Source organism: Panthera pardus, unplaced genomic scaffold (assembly GCF_024362965.1).
Source record: "Panthera pardus isolate Hobbes unplaced genomic scaffold, ASM2436296v1 HiC_scaffold_12, whole genome shotgun sequence".
Lineage (NCBI taxonomy): Eukaryota > Metazoa > Chordata > Mammalia > Carnivora > Felidae > Panthera > Panthera pardus.
Genome location: NW_026526677.1, coordinates 68,599,712 through 68,614,505, shown reverse-complemented (window position 1 = coordinate 68,614,505; position 14,794 = coordinate 68,599,712). Strand labels below are relative to the sequence as shown.

Genomic DNA, 14,794 nt, shown 5'->3' with positions numbered 1-14,794 from the left:
GTGCCCAACATTGTGTCTTGCAGAGTCACTGTTCAGTGTCCGTTTCCTTGCCCCTCTCTTCTCTTCCTCCTTTCCTCTTGGATTCCTCTGTTGGTTCTTGAGAGTTCCCATTGTACAAGATTTGCCATTACTCAGCTCTACTCTTACCAAATCACTTAATTTCACTGATGCTTTTTCCACCTTTTTCCACCTATAGAAAACAGGGGTTGATGATCTCTGCTGCACTATTTTATGGGGTTTTTATCTAATCATTAAGTTGATAATTGGATTCTAAGGATTAAAAAAAGGACAAGAAAATGCCCATAATAGGGGCAACCATGGTAAAGAGTACTTACAATTCACTGTAAATGTTCTGGTGGAAATACATACAGCTTATTGTGAGACTGCGGAGCGCACTGCCTGGGAAATTTGAAAGGTGAAAAATGAGGTGGAACCATAGCCCAGTAGGAGTTTGCTAGATTGAGAAGGGAATGGGATAGAGAGAACAGGTTCAAGGATTTTCATGTTCAGTGGCATAGAGGCAGGAAGGGCATGGGATACCAAAGGAGAGATCATGGTGTTGTCATATAGGGTAGATAAGTTGTGGCTGGAGGTGCTAATGTGGTGGGCTGAAGCCCAATGGCGAAACCAGGCTAAAAAGTTGCCCTTTACTGGGGTGCCTGGGTGGCTCAGTCAGTTGAGCATCTGACTTTGGCTCAGGTCATGATCTCACAGCTTGCGGTTTCAAGCCCCACACCAAAACTTGCCATTTACCTTGGAGGCTACAAGGAACTAATGGAAGTTTCTCAATATTGTGAGCGAAATAGCTGGGTTTCTCTTTAGGACAAACAGCCTAAATTATGGAAGTTGTTAACGCTGCTCAAGTTATGGAAGATGGATTTGTTTGAAGACATACTTCTTAGGACTTACGGGTAACATAAAATAGTATGTTTTGAAACTTTTTTGTAAAAAGTACTTGGAGAGATGGTGCTGCTATCAAACTCAAGACTTCTACGTGAAGGTACATGTGTATAGGAAAATGGAGACTTCATATACTAATTTGTGGACTGGACCACGTGGAGCCATATTGTTCCAAAAGGATGAATATGCCCTGCTTTGGAGCTAAGCATATTTACCATTTTTCAGTAAAGGACCAGGTATGCTTTTGGCAAATCATTGAGGCTTAGATCCAGAAAGATGTTAAGATGTTATACATATATATCTCCAGCACTGAGTTTAAGATCCTGGGAGTAGTTGACACCCAATGTGTGCAGAATTTGGGTGGTGATTTGTTGAATTTCTTGTGCTCGGCATGTGCTGCTGTGGTTAGCAGTCCCTGAATTTCCTCAGAGGAGGATCAGGGAGGCCTGGGCCACAAAACTATCATTTATGGGCAAATTGCAAGAAACTGGGTGACGTTTTTCCTTAAGTAGTCAGAGTCAAACACAAGTACACTCACATGTGTTTTTGTGTTTCTAGGTCTGTGTTTATGTTTTCCTGAGTGCTGTCTGCTTTATCCAGACCAGGGGGAAAACTAGATACATATCCAGAGTTCCTCAGGGAAAGCCTCCAGAGAGATTTGCCTTGGTTACTAGAGGTACCTAGATGTAAAGAAGACACTTGCTTTCTCACGTGAACTGGGTGGTGGCTGGGAACTGAAGGTGTGAGGAGATGTGGTTCCACTTACGAGATTCTGCTGGGGACAACTGAGCACCAGTGTTTGCTTGGCGTGTGAGGAAGTGAAGGTAGAGTGGATGCTTTCTCCTTCTCTGATGGCCTTTCCCCAGGATCACTCTCTGAGTATTCGGGAACTGAAATCAAGTCTTGGGCTGACATGTGGTGTGCAGGGAGGATTATGTACACCTCATACTCCTAAAGGCTTCTCATCTTGGAGGTTTAGAGTATGAGATCTTTGAACCTGTCTTTCTCTATGTGCTGAGCTCCAGTTCCTTCTCACTGGGTTAATCAAACCTGGGCTGAGTCCTTTGATAGATCTAGCTTTGGTCTCTTGAGACCAAAGGCACAAGGGCTGATGAACTGTGGGTGGGAGTGGTCGGGTCTCTGAAGGGTGTATGTGTGTGTTTCATTATTTTGAGTTACAGTGACCAAGTGTTTTAAGTTTAGTTTAATATTTAAATACACTCTGATTGGTTGATTTTTATTTTTCCTTTTTTTAAAACTGTTATTAAATAGTGAACATATGTTGATAAAAGGGGAAGTTCATTCAATAAACACTTACCGTGTGTTTATTATGTGCCAGAAACTGTTTTGGCTCAGAATTCAGTGGAGAAGGGGTGTCTGGTTGGCTTAGTTGGTTAAGCAGCTGAATCTTGATTTCTGGCTCAGGTCATGATGCCAGACTTGTGGGATCAAGCCCCATGTTGGGGCTTGGAGCATGGAGCCTGCTTAAGATTCTCTCTCCCTCTGCCCCTCCCTTGCTTTCTTTCTCTCTCTCTATCTCTCTCTCAAATTAAAAAAAAAAAGAATTCAGTGGGAAAAGCAGACCTCTGTGATCACTGTGCAGTATGATGTTAATAGTAAGATGTGAGCACAGGGGAAGGAAGTCGGGTAGTGAGGGGAAGGGGGATCAAGTGCCAAGGGCTTTCTGGAAGAGGGAGCTCTTGAGAAGAGACTGAGGGATGAATAGGGAAATTGCTCATCACACAATTTCATGTTCAAAGCAGGACTGGCAGGATCTGGGGCCAGAGAGAGGTAGGCAGTGGGCCAATCATGGAGAACTCTGTGTATCCGAGACTGGACTTTTTAAAGATCCTGCCTTGTGTCCTGTTCTGTGTGATGATTGGTCAAGTATTTCCTCTCTGGGCCTCAGTTTCCTTATTAGTAATAATGGAGATGATAATGATTACCTGGCTTTACCTCTTGGAATAATACTGAGACTCAAATAAGAGAATAGTGAAAAATTATTGAACACTTACACAGATTAGCTCACTTAACCCTTACTACAACTTTATTAGGTAGATACTATTATTTTTTTTAAACCTAAACTTGAAATGGTTTATTATTTTTTAAAATATATTTTATTGTCAAATTGGCTAACATACGGTGTAAAGTGTGCTCTTGGTTTTTGGGGTAGATTCCCATGGTTCATTGCTTGCATACAACACTCAGTGCTCATCCCGACAAGTGCCCTCCTCAATCCCCATCACCCATTTTCCCCTCCCCCCACCCCCCCATCCAACCTCAGTTTGTTCTCTGTATTTAAGAGTCTCTTATGGTTTGCCCCTCTCCCTCTCTGTTTGTAACTATTTTTTTCCCCTTCCCTCCCCCCATGGTCTTTTGTTAAATTTACGTTTATCAAGTTCCACATACGAGTGAAAACATATGATGTCTGTCCTCTGGATAACTTATTTCACTCAGCAAAATACCTTCCAGTTCCATCCACATTGCTGCAGATGGCATGATTTCATTCTTTCTCATTGCCAAGTAGTATTCCACTGTGTATATAAGCCACATCTTCTTTATCCATTCTATTATTAAGGCCATTTCACAGATGAGAAAACACAGAGATTAAGTGATGTCTCAGATCATAAAGCTAATAAGTGGTGGAGTTAGGATTTGAACTGAAGTAGTCCATCTAAAGATAACTTCTCCGTGTGTGTGTATGTATGTGTTTATAGTGCTAACTCTGTGGCAAGCTCAAGAGCCAAGTTCTGTAGGCTGAAGGCAAAGGAATGCATAGCTGTGCACTTGCCATGTATAGTATTTGGCTTTTCCAAAATGCCTGTTACAGTGGGTCTGTGTGTCTGGGGAAAAAATATTGTGCTTGTTGGTGGACACCTGGCTGGTAAGCTTCTAAGAGTGGGAGGATCACTTTCCCTCAAGTGTCCTGCAAATAGTTAATTCTGGAGGGAATCGAACCATTTGCCTCTGACAGGTTCTTCTGTTCACACATCTGTTACTGAAAATGGGGACTCCACTATTTTCAAACCAGTGTTCCATTGGAAGGACCTTCGTTTCCTCCTTCATTCTGCCATTATCCACCATGGCTGGCTGAGGAAGCTGGCTGTTTTGCACAATCATCACTATCCTTTTGGATTGTGAAGAACACCTTTGATTGTCCCTGAGCTTCTCCCCATTTCTGTCCCCTGAAAGAGAAGGAGCAGGCTGCCATTCCTAGCACCTCAGTCAGTGTCATTGTTGTCCAGACACCATGTCTCTACAACCATCTCTCCTTTTGGGAGACCCATTAAAGGATGGGTCCCCTCTTTATACTACTTTCTTTATCTTTTATACTACTCTCCCTAGCCTCTAGAACTTCATCTCACCTTTTTTTCCCCATAGTGACAAGAGGCCTTGGCTCACACAGTTTCCTGTGGACGGTTTTCTGTCCCACCCTGTCTTTGATTGGCAAAGGTCATAAGTGACATATCAGTTACCAAGCCTATTCCCCTTTTCTCTGCACCACTCTGCCTCAACTCCTTGCAGTAGCTGACTAGGTTGACAGCTCCCTCTTTCCTAAAATTCCTTCCCTAGCTTTGTGACACCCTGCTGTTTTGTTTTTCCAACGTGACTGGTCTTTATCTTTTCACTTGACAAGTACAATGTCATCTGCTTTTTTCTCTCTGATTTTTCACTGCATTCTTTCCCTTGCTGAGTTCAGCAATCAGTTGAGTCTCTAAGTTGGTAACTGCCATGTTTATAGTTCCAACCATGGCCTCTCTCCTGAGCACTTGTTCCTCATCTCCATCAGAGTTCTAGACATGTCTACTGAATTTTCTACCATGCTATCAGTTTTTACCTTTAACCTGCCTGCCTTCCTAGGCATTCTTGGTTTGGTGCATGAATCCCCCAATTAACTCTGTTTAAGAACTTTGAGTCTTGTTAGATTCATGCATTTCCTGAGGAACATTGTTACTCCTTCCTTTCCAATGTTCTTCCCAAATGATACTTATATTTCACCTCCTCTGCTACTGCCAGCCTTCTTTGGCTCTTGTGAAGTTGACTGAGAAAGTCCTGGCCATTTGGCTTATGGTCACTCCTCTCCTTCATTCATGCTAAAGTAGCATGCTTTAAAAAGTAAACACACACACACACACACACACACACACACACACACATGCTTCCCATCACCCACTGCATAAAGGACAATCTCAGTCTGACATTTGAGACTTTCACTGATGTGATACTAGCCTCTGTTTTTAATTCTTATCTTCTATTATCTCCTTCCCTGAACCCTGTCTTCTATTCAAATCATATTCTCCTTTCCCTGTATCAGGCTCTGTGCTTTGTTCATGTAGCTTCCTGTGCCTGGAGTGATAGTTTTATTCCCCTCCTTGAGCTCTTCTTGGCCGGTCACTTACTCTCAAATCCTACCTGTCCTTAAAACTGCAGCTCTGGTGATTCTCACCAGAATCTTCCTGGTTCATCAGAGCAGGAAGTTTGCTCCCCTTTCTCTACCTGGGCCAATTTATACCTATTTTATGGCCAGCATTGCATACCAACTTGTATTATCTCTCTTTATGTACTCTTCTTATCTTCCGTATTGGTCTGAAAGTTCTTAAAGGGCAGGGACTAAGGGTCTTGTTATTTCCTTAATGCCACAGCACAGCAGGCTGACACAGTACAAATGTGCTGAATGAATATATTTTGAAGCACTGAATTATATTCACTGTGTTTTTTAAGAAATTATTTTTAATGTTTGTTTATTTTTGAGAGAGAGAAAGAGAGACAGTGAGTGGAGGAGGGGCAGAGAGAGAAAGAGAATCCAAAGCAGGCTTCATGCCGTCAGAGCAAAGCCTGACATGGGGCTCGAACCCATTAACTGTGAGATCATGACCTGAGCCGAAGTTGGATGCTCAACTGACTGAGCCACCCAGGTGCCCCGACTAAGGTTTGTTTGTTTGTTTTCTTTGTTTTAGAATTTTAGTACATCAATTGGCTCTGAAAATTTAGTGGTCAGTGGGCAGGTATTAATTAGATTTTTGGGTATTTGTTCTGTTGTGTACAGGAAAGAATTCATAAAGCAAGGCTGAGACTGCTTATCCCTAGAAAGCCCTGCTTGCAAAGCTGGTCCTTTACTGGTGTCTGGGAACTTGGATTTCAGAAGGATTGGCAGCACTCTAAATTGAGAGCAGCTCACGGTACCTAAATAGTTTGCGCAAATAGCACTGTGTATGCTGAGCACCTGCTTTCCATCCAGGAGTCTGGAATTTGGTTCCATGCTAGGCAGGGAGTGTCTACCCGACCAGTCTCTAATAAAAATCCTGGGCATCGAATCTCTAATGAACTTCCCTGGTTGGTAACATTTCACACATGTTGTCAGAACTTGTGTGTCTTGGGTAACTCTTCGGGAGAGGACTCTTTGAAACTTATGCTTGGTTTTTCCCAGACGTCATTCCACCTACCTTTTTTCTTTGCTGGTTATGCCTTGTATCCTTTCGGAGTAATAAATCATAGCTGTGAGTATGACCACAGCCTTATGAGTCCTCCTAGTAAAATATCAAAACCTAGGGCTGGTCTTGGGGATCCCCCAACTCTATGAAATGCCACAAATGCAGAGCCAATCCTTTTTTTTTTTTTTAAACCAAGACTTCAGAGACATGAAAGACTCAGAGAGATTATTGGTTTTTACATAGGAGGAGGAGCCCAATTCTTAAGACTATATGTGCAGGGCCTTGTGAATGTATATGGTGCTCTGCAGAATAAAGCTGAAGTCTTCTTGATTGCCAACTATAAAATTTGGGTGAGAAAGAGCTATTGGGGAAGATTTGGTTGGATTTTTTTTTATAGCATCTCATGTACTGTCAAGAGTTCTAAAAATACCAGTTATCAGGGCTAGGCTCTTAGAAAAATTAAGGACAATATTTGCCTGGGATCCATTGTCATTATTCTTCCATATCAAGAGTTGAGTTCCTTGGGCCATTTTTCCTGCCTGAAAATAAAAAGTGGACAGAGCATCCATCATGCTGAGTTTCCATTGTGTCAGACATCAGCTAGGTGTGTGGTATGAATCATTTCCTTTAATCCTCACAAAGACCCTCAAAGGCAGGAATTTTAGGCCATATAATATAGATAAGGAAATGAAACAGAGAAGTTAATATTTTCCCAGAGTCACAGAGCTGAGAAGTGGTAACCCTGGAGTTCAAGCCCAGGTCTTACTCCCAAAGCAGTGCTTTTTGTTTTGTTTACCTCTGTCCTGCCTGAACACATATCGGCTCTTTCACAAGTGACTAAATCTTATCTGGACCTCCGTAAATGTTAAGTTTTGAGAAGTGTTAGTTAGCTTCCCGACTGGAAGTTTTAGAGAAGATTTCTTTGGTGAGGGTAGCTTTCGTGTGCATGCTCTGTATATCAGTGCACCTTTCCCAGTCCTGGTGGGTCTCCATGCATGGCAGTTAGTGGCTTTTCTGATTCTTTTCACGTGCCTTCCCCGGGAAAGAGGGGATGGTCTGCTCTGTTGTTTTGCCAATTTCAAAGCAAGTTTGCCTGACATTTCCCTTCTTAACAGATTTTGGGCCAAAACTTATCTGAGAACAGTTTGCTTTATTAAATCTGAAATAAGTGGAGGGTTGTTTTTCTTCTTCTTCTTCTTCTTCTTCTTCTTCTTCTTCTTCTTCTTCTTCTTCTTCTTCTTTTTTTAATAAAACTATAGGGAGGAAAATAGAAATGGACAGTTGGGGTACTCTCTTGTATTCTTGTTAATTTCATCCTGGGAAATGCTTTCATATAACATTTCTTTCAGATGACCAGCACACTTCAGTAAGGAAACAAGGACTTGGGTTCCAGAGACTGCCATGGAAAGTGCTGACCATGAGCAAATAAATTCAGCACCTGGTACAATGCTCTGCATACACTAGGTACATGGTTGGTTAACATTTGCTGGATGAAAGCAATTGGACATAAGTATCTTAACTCTTTTGTTGCCCAAAGAACACAGTAACTTGGACCCTAATTCCCATTAGTGTGTTCTGGATGAGGAAGAGAATATTCAATTACTTTTAGATCAGGTGCTGAACCTGGGGCCAAGCCATCCATCATCTTTCAGAGAATGAAATGCAAATTGTTTCTTCTTGGATGGGTAAAATTTTATTTGGATTATGGAGAATAGATTGAGTGGTGGTGATAGTAATAACAACTAATACATAGGGTTTACTGTGCTAGACTAAGTGCTTTACCCATGGAAAATCATCTAATCCTCACATCACATTTTTAAGTAGATGTTTTACCAATGAAGAAGCTGAAATACAGAAAGGCTAAGTCATTTGCCCAAGATCACATAGTAAGTGGTAATTCTGGAACTTAAATGTGGGTAAGAAACAAGCCACTTAACCTGTCCTTAGGGGTAATATAAGGAAATAGGAACCCAGGCATTTCCTGCATTTTTTAAATTTTGGTAAAATACACATAAAATTTATCATTGTAACCTTTCATAAGTGTACAGTGGCATCACATTCACAGGGTTGTGCAACCATCACCGTCATCCATTTCCAGACACCGGCTGTCCCCAGGTCACCAGCTAGACCCCAAGACCTGACCTTTACTGCCCACCTGTTTGTACTCACTAACCTTTGTCTTACATCCTCCCCCACCCCCTTGCTCCCAACCCCAAGCTCTTCTTTCCAGCTTACCTTTATCTTAGGCGAATGATCCTGGACACCACCCCTCAGGTGATGGCGACTGTCCTGACAAGACCTCTGCCCAGACCACACAGACCTTTTGAGTTTAACCCCTGACTCCTGAGGTGTGACCCCTAGAATGGCAGGCAATTACCTGTACCTGATTATAATACTAAAATCTCTGCCCACAAAGGAGCCTCAGTCTCATTTATATAACATACAATATGTGTATAGACAGGTTTTCCTTAAGGCACATGTACCATCATTTGCCTGCCTCTACATACAATGACAAGGCTTCCCTATCTAAATATTCATCCTAACCCATTCTTTCTCTCTTACTCTCTCTCTCTCTCTCTCTCTGAGTCACAGTTAGCTGCAAACCAAGTTTTTTTCTTTGTGTTAATACCTGACCTGGTGTGGTTTCTGTGACTTACCAAGGAGTGAACCCACCTTTGTTCAGTTACATTTTCACTGAAACTCTATATCCAGTAAATAATAATTTCCTATTCTCTCCTATCCCTAGCCCCTGGCAACCACTATTCTGCTTTCTAGCTCTATGATTTGACTAAGTATGTAATGTAAGTGGAATCATAAAGTATTTCTCTTCTTGTGACTGACTTTTTTCACTTAGCATAATATCCTTAAGTTCATCTATGTTGTAACATAGACCAGCATTTTCTTCCTTTTTAAGGTTCAGCAATATTCAGTTGTATGGATATACCACATTCTGCTTATTCATTCATCCATCAGTGGACACTTGGGTAGCTTTCATGTGTTAGCTATCATGAATAATGTTATGAATGTGGGTACAAATATATCTTTGACACCCTCCTTTCAGTTCTTTTGGATATATACTTAGAAATGGGACTACTGGATCATGGGGTAATTCAGTTTTTAATTTTCTGAGGAATGGCTGTACTGTGCTTCTCAGCACCTCTACCCTTTTAGTTTCCCACCAGTGGTAAACAAGGATTTCAATTTCTCTACATCCTTATCAACCAATACTTTGTTATTTCTTGGTGGTTTTTTTTTTTTTTTTTGATAGTAGCCAGTTAAATGGATGTGAGATGGTGTCTTGTAGTTTTAATTTAAACTTTCTCAAGTGATTAGTGATGTTGTGTATCTTTTCATGTGCTTATTGGCCATTTGTATGTCTTCTTTGGAGAAATGTCTTTTCAAGTCCTTTGCCCACTTTGAACTGGAGTTTGTTGTTTTTGAATTTTAGGAGTTATCTACATATCCTGGATATTGATTCCTTCTCAGATATATGATTTTCAATATTTTCTCCCATTCTGTGGGTTGCCTTTTTACTCTGTTGATAGTGTCTTTTGATGTACAAAATTTTTATTTTTATGAAGTCCAGTCTGTCTATTTTTTTCTTTTGTTGCCTGTTCTTTTGTGTCATGGCCAAGAGATCATTGCTAAATCCAATGTTATGAAGCTTTTTTCTCTGAATTTTCTTCTAAGAGTTTTTAGTTTTAGATCTTACATTTAGACCTTTGATTCATTTTGAGTTAATTTTTTATATGGTGTTAGGTAAGGGCCCAACTTTATTCTTTTGCATGTGGATATGTTGTTTTCCTAGGGCCAATTTTTGAAAAGACTGTCCTTTCCCCATGGAATGATCTTGGCACTCTTGTCAAAAATCATTAGAGGGAAACTAGGGCTTTTTAAAGGCATTTTATTTCTTGGTATCTCTTGGTTTTATTTACTGAAAGGAAAGTACAGGTGAAGGGCTCCATTTTCCATGAGTTCCTGGAGCAGTTTCTGGAAATTCTGCTTTTCTTTTACTTCTATGTAAATCTTAAAAAATTGTTTACATTTTTATCAGAAAGAAATGAGAATTCATGTTTGAGTCTTGTACCCCCCTGCCATAATATAATGATTTTTTCTTTCCTCTAATATCAGGCAAATAGTAGAAATCAAGTCCATGTAATCAGAAAAGACTTCTTAAACTCAAGGTCCCTCAATAGGGAACCAGTTCAAGGAGATACATGATGCCTAGTTGGGAATTTGGATTCTTGTGAGTTTTGGGCTATGACAGTCTATTCTGTGACCTTGAGAAAGTAGGAGGTTTTACTGCTTGTTCTATTGCCCTTTAGAGTTCAAATCTGTACTTTTGAGTCATTGGACCATGGGGATTGAGGAATTGTGAGCCCTTTTCTCTAATGAATTATATAGCATCGTCAATTAAAGATGGCAGAGCATTAAGTTCTCATTTTGACATGCTTCCAGTTGTGCTGGACTTGTTTTTTAGACGACATAGTTATTTTTAATTAAATATTTTGCAGGGTTTATATTTGCATTGAGGGAGCATACTGACTAAAACAATGTGAAAATACAATTGTTGGCTTCCAGCGACAGATTCTCCAGCCTTTTTTTGGTACTAGGATTTTTCATTTGTGCAGAACTAAGTAATGTGACAGCTGTGAGGCCTTAACCATGGAAATGCCTATTTATTTGCCTGTTGGAACAATTTCCATGACAGAAAGTGTTGAGAACATTCCCTTTTTAAGGACAAGTTTATAAAACACTAGTTAGGGATAAATCAGTTTACATTTCAGGGATGTTACCAAAATTTGAGGTGGCTGAAACTTTTTTCCATGTCTGTCTATTGGAGATTTTTAATTCAGTCTCAAAAGAAAATGGCTCATCTCTAAAACATAGACATTGATTAATAACAATTCTCACATTACCTCCTTCCTTATAAGTATTTATATTTTATAATGAAGAGGAGAGGTAATAAAACTCTGAAACTAAGAATCTGAGTGGTGGTGGGGATGCAGTTTAGCAACAAACAATTTGCTTTTATGATAACTTTTCTTGTGAAATCATTTTGACTCTTTGGTTTATTGTTTCTAAAAAATATTTAAAGAGGAAAAAAATTCCTCTGGAGACTTTAAGTTACTTAAAGTGACACATTTCAAAGTAGCCCCATTTAAAGATGGTCTGCGCTAAATGGACTAGAAAGTTAAGCAGCAGGTTAAGAGAAATGAACAGCCCTGACTTGGAATAGAATACAGAAAGGCAAAGGTCAGCTGGCTGTCAGCTGCCTGCACCGCTCTGTGAGACAGTTGATTCTGAACTATTCCAGAAGAGTGGGTTTGAGGGCTATATTGGTAGTGCCCAGGGTCACCCCTAATTTGAAAACCACTCCCCACTAAAGGCTGGGTTGGTATCATGGTTTCCCTGGTAAGTTATATCTTTTTCAGTGATTCGAAGAGTTCAATCTACAGAACAATAGGCTTTCCCTGAAGCAGACTATATCCCTCATCTGACCTTGTTCATATGGCTTCCTTTTTGTCTTACTGGGTATACACCTAAATATATCACATAATAGTAATCTGTCCTATAGACGGTTCACTGTTACATACTGTGTGAACAGTCGATCTTAGCTAGACTGTCAGCATGCCAATGTTATTAATCCCCTTCTTTTGCAGCTTTTGTATTCCTACAACAGGTGGTAGAACTCCCAGGGAATGAGGGTGAGAGTTATGGGTCTTTTTCAGTTGCAAGAAGTTGAGAAAGCAAACAGCTATTAGCTGCATGTATTCTCTTCCTTATGAGCTTTAAGTTCCGGCACATGACCCAACATGAGCTAGGTTCAGTATCTTGCTAGCCCCACTTCATTCAGAACTTTGATTTAGGCCAGAGGAGAGGAAATGAAGTGGGCACTCATGAGAGTATTCAAGTATGTATTTGAAGACCTATTGTAGGCGTGGTGGAAAACAGTTGTTTTCTGTGTCCACAGTGGACAGTGCAAAAGGAACAGATGGCAGATTGGATGGTAAAAACATAGATAAAGGGCTGGTCAACCTTTAGAATAGGAAAGATGTGTCAAGGTCATTTATCCTAGTCTTTATTCTACAGATGAGGAAACTGAGGCAGAGGAGCACAGCCAGGTATTGAATCAGTCCTCAGGCTTGCAGTGGGTGTTTCCTGTAACCCTTTACTCCCAATCCTCAGTCATTGCAAGGGTTGGGACTAGGTGCTTATTAAGTGCCCTATGCAGCAAAGCTGGATAGCTCTACCAACAGAACTCCCTCAAACCCACTCTTCTGGAATAGTTCAGAATCAGCTAGCTCACAGAGCAGTGGAGGCAGTTGACAGCCTTTCTGGAGTTTTTTGTTTGTTTGTTTTTGTCTTAATCAAAAGTGTGTGTTTCTGACTTCTTGAAGAGGGGCGAGTGAAGTCCAGAAAGGAGTTGAATATTTTTCTGGAAATCACTGTGAGCCAGAATATTTACTGAAAGTTCTTTGCCTTGGAAGATACACATTTGTTCCCATGTCCCATTTCTTCTTCCACACTATACCTCATCTCTTTATCCTAGTGATTTTTGGGTCCCTTGGTTTTCTCGTCCATGGTGGAATTGTGTTGGGGCAGGAGCTACCAACACCATAGGGCACACCCCAGTTCGCCTAACTAGCAGACTAGCGAGGATCTTCAAGCTGTTCTTTGTCTCTAACATGTGGGACCCAGGGATCAGAGGAAGTTGCTGGGAGGCTGTCCTGGCAATGCAAGTGAATTTAGAAAGAAAGAGAAAGCACACTATTAGACAGATAATAGTCACTTAATGAAGAATTGTCGGACGAATGAATTACTGTGCTTCTCCCCCTTCTTCCCTTGTAATTATAGAGCTGAAAGAAACTAAAGACACATTCAGTTCAACCTCTTCATTTTATGTGGTCAAGCAAGTGAAGACTACAAATGTTAAATGATTTGTCCAAAGTCCTGTTAGGGGCTGTGCTGGGGATAGGCATATGTCATTCTGTGTCTTCATATTTCATTGGGTTGAACCGAGTGAAATTGCCATTTCCATGGTTCAAAATATTTGCTTATGGATAGTTTGTGAGGTGCAACCTAAATATGTTTGAAGGAGCAATCCTGTATACTTTCTTAGTTCAATAATAGCAATAATAACCTTGGCCTTCTCTCTAAAACAAGCAAGCATATAATAGGTAGCTTATTGTGGTGATCAAGAATAGTGGTTCTGAATCAGATGATTCTGGTTTGATATCCTTGGTCTTTGTAAGCTCAAGTTTCCTCATCTGCAAAATAGGAAAAATGTCAGGTATATCATTTTTTATTCTAAAGGTTAAATGAGATGATTCTTTGAAGGGCTTAGTATCGTGTCTGGTAGATAATAATTATGTAGGAAGGGTATTATTCATTGTATACATAAATAAAATAATAAAACTTATAAAGCTTTAAAACCTTATAATCCCTCTGAATGGTGCAGTCATCTTTTCTGAAATCTGTGGGATATGTCATACTTCATTGTTTAAGATGGACATACTTATATATATATATTTTTATATTCTTTGTATATTATGTTTCTGTTAGTTACAGAGAATATGCTTGGAATGATGTTCTATTTTTAAGATTTTTGTGTTGATAAAATGTGCTATTGTCTCACACAAATCATTATGGTATAAGTAAAGCAAACATGGGTGAGTATGCAGAATTAGATATGAGTTCCATAAAGGAAAATCACCTTTTCTGTCACAGTCATGCATGATTCTACTCAGCTTCTACCAGAGACCAGGTGTGTATAGTCAAGGCTCAAAATGCTGTTGACTGACAAACTGAGTTAGTAAATTCTTTTAAAACCTGGACCCTGGAACCATATCCAGTGTTTGTCCATCTCTGCCTCATGTATCAGCAAATATCTCTACTGCCTGGTCATGGAGACACCCATGTGTGAAGTATTTCTCAGAGAACTCCTCATGACCCAGTGACACATCCATAGCAAATATGTTTTCAGACAGCTGCATACTTAGGGGAAGAGTTATCACCCTCAGTGTAAGAATGGACTAAGGCACTCCCAGCCCTGAGAAGGAAGCATTAGACTTACCCTAAAAACAAATACTTCTGTAGCAGAGAAGATAAACATAGGTCCTCCCATAGGGTCCTGCTTCCCTTCAGGACGACCAGCCTACCATTCTTGGGGTCGGTAGACATTGTGGGTGTCTTTCCCTACTGCCTATGCTGCCTTTGGGCAGGACCACTGCAAGGAACTATGGGGGAGGGGAGCCAGCCCAAAACAAGCCTTCTGTCGTGATTTACCAGAAAAGGTACTGGGAATACACTATCCTAACAGCTACCCATATATAACCCTGATCATCTTCCGCTCAAACTGGCTTCTTCCCATTTACTCCATCCTCTATCTCCATTTACTTTGTCCATATTACTTTTGCCATTGTAAATGGAAGCAAAGTCTGATCTTTAGAGGAAAGGTG

General features: G+C 40.5%; 1 protein-coding gene across 11 annotated transcripts in view; it reads left to right on the top strand.

Annotated features, from left to right (window-relative positions):
• The window catches only part of SYTL2 (synaptotagmin like 2), a 115,627-nt gene that overhangs the window by 9,438 nt on the left and 91,395 nt on the right, over positions 1-14,794 (top strand). The window contains exon 1 of one of the 11 annotated variants that reach the window (XM_053900145.1): positions 5,566-5,830. The exons of the other annotated variants lie outside the window; for them this stretch is intronic. The gene's annotated coding sequence lies outside the window, so the exon portion shown is untranslated. Of the gene's footprint in view, positions 1-5,565; positions 5,831-14,794 lie in introns of those variants that run through there. 11 annotated transcript variants of the gene reach the window in all.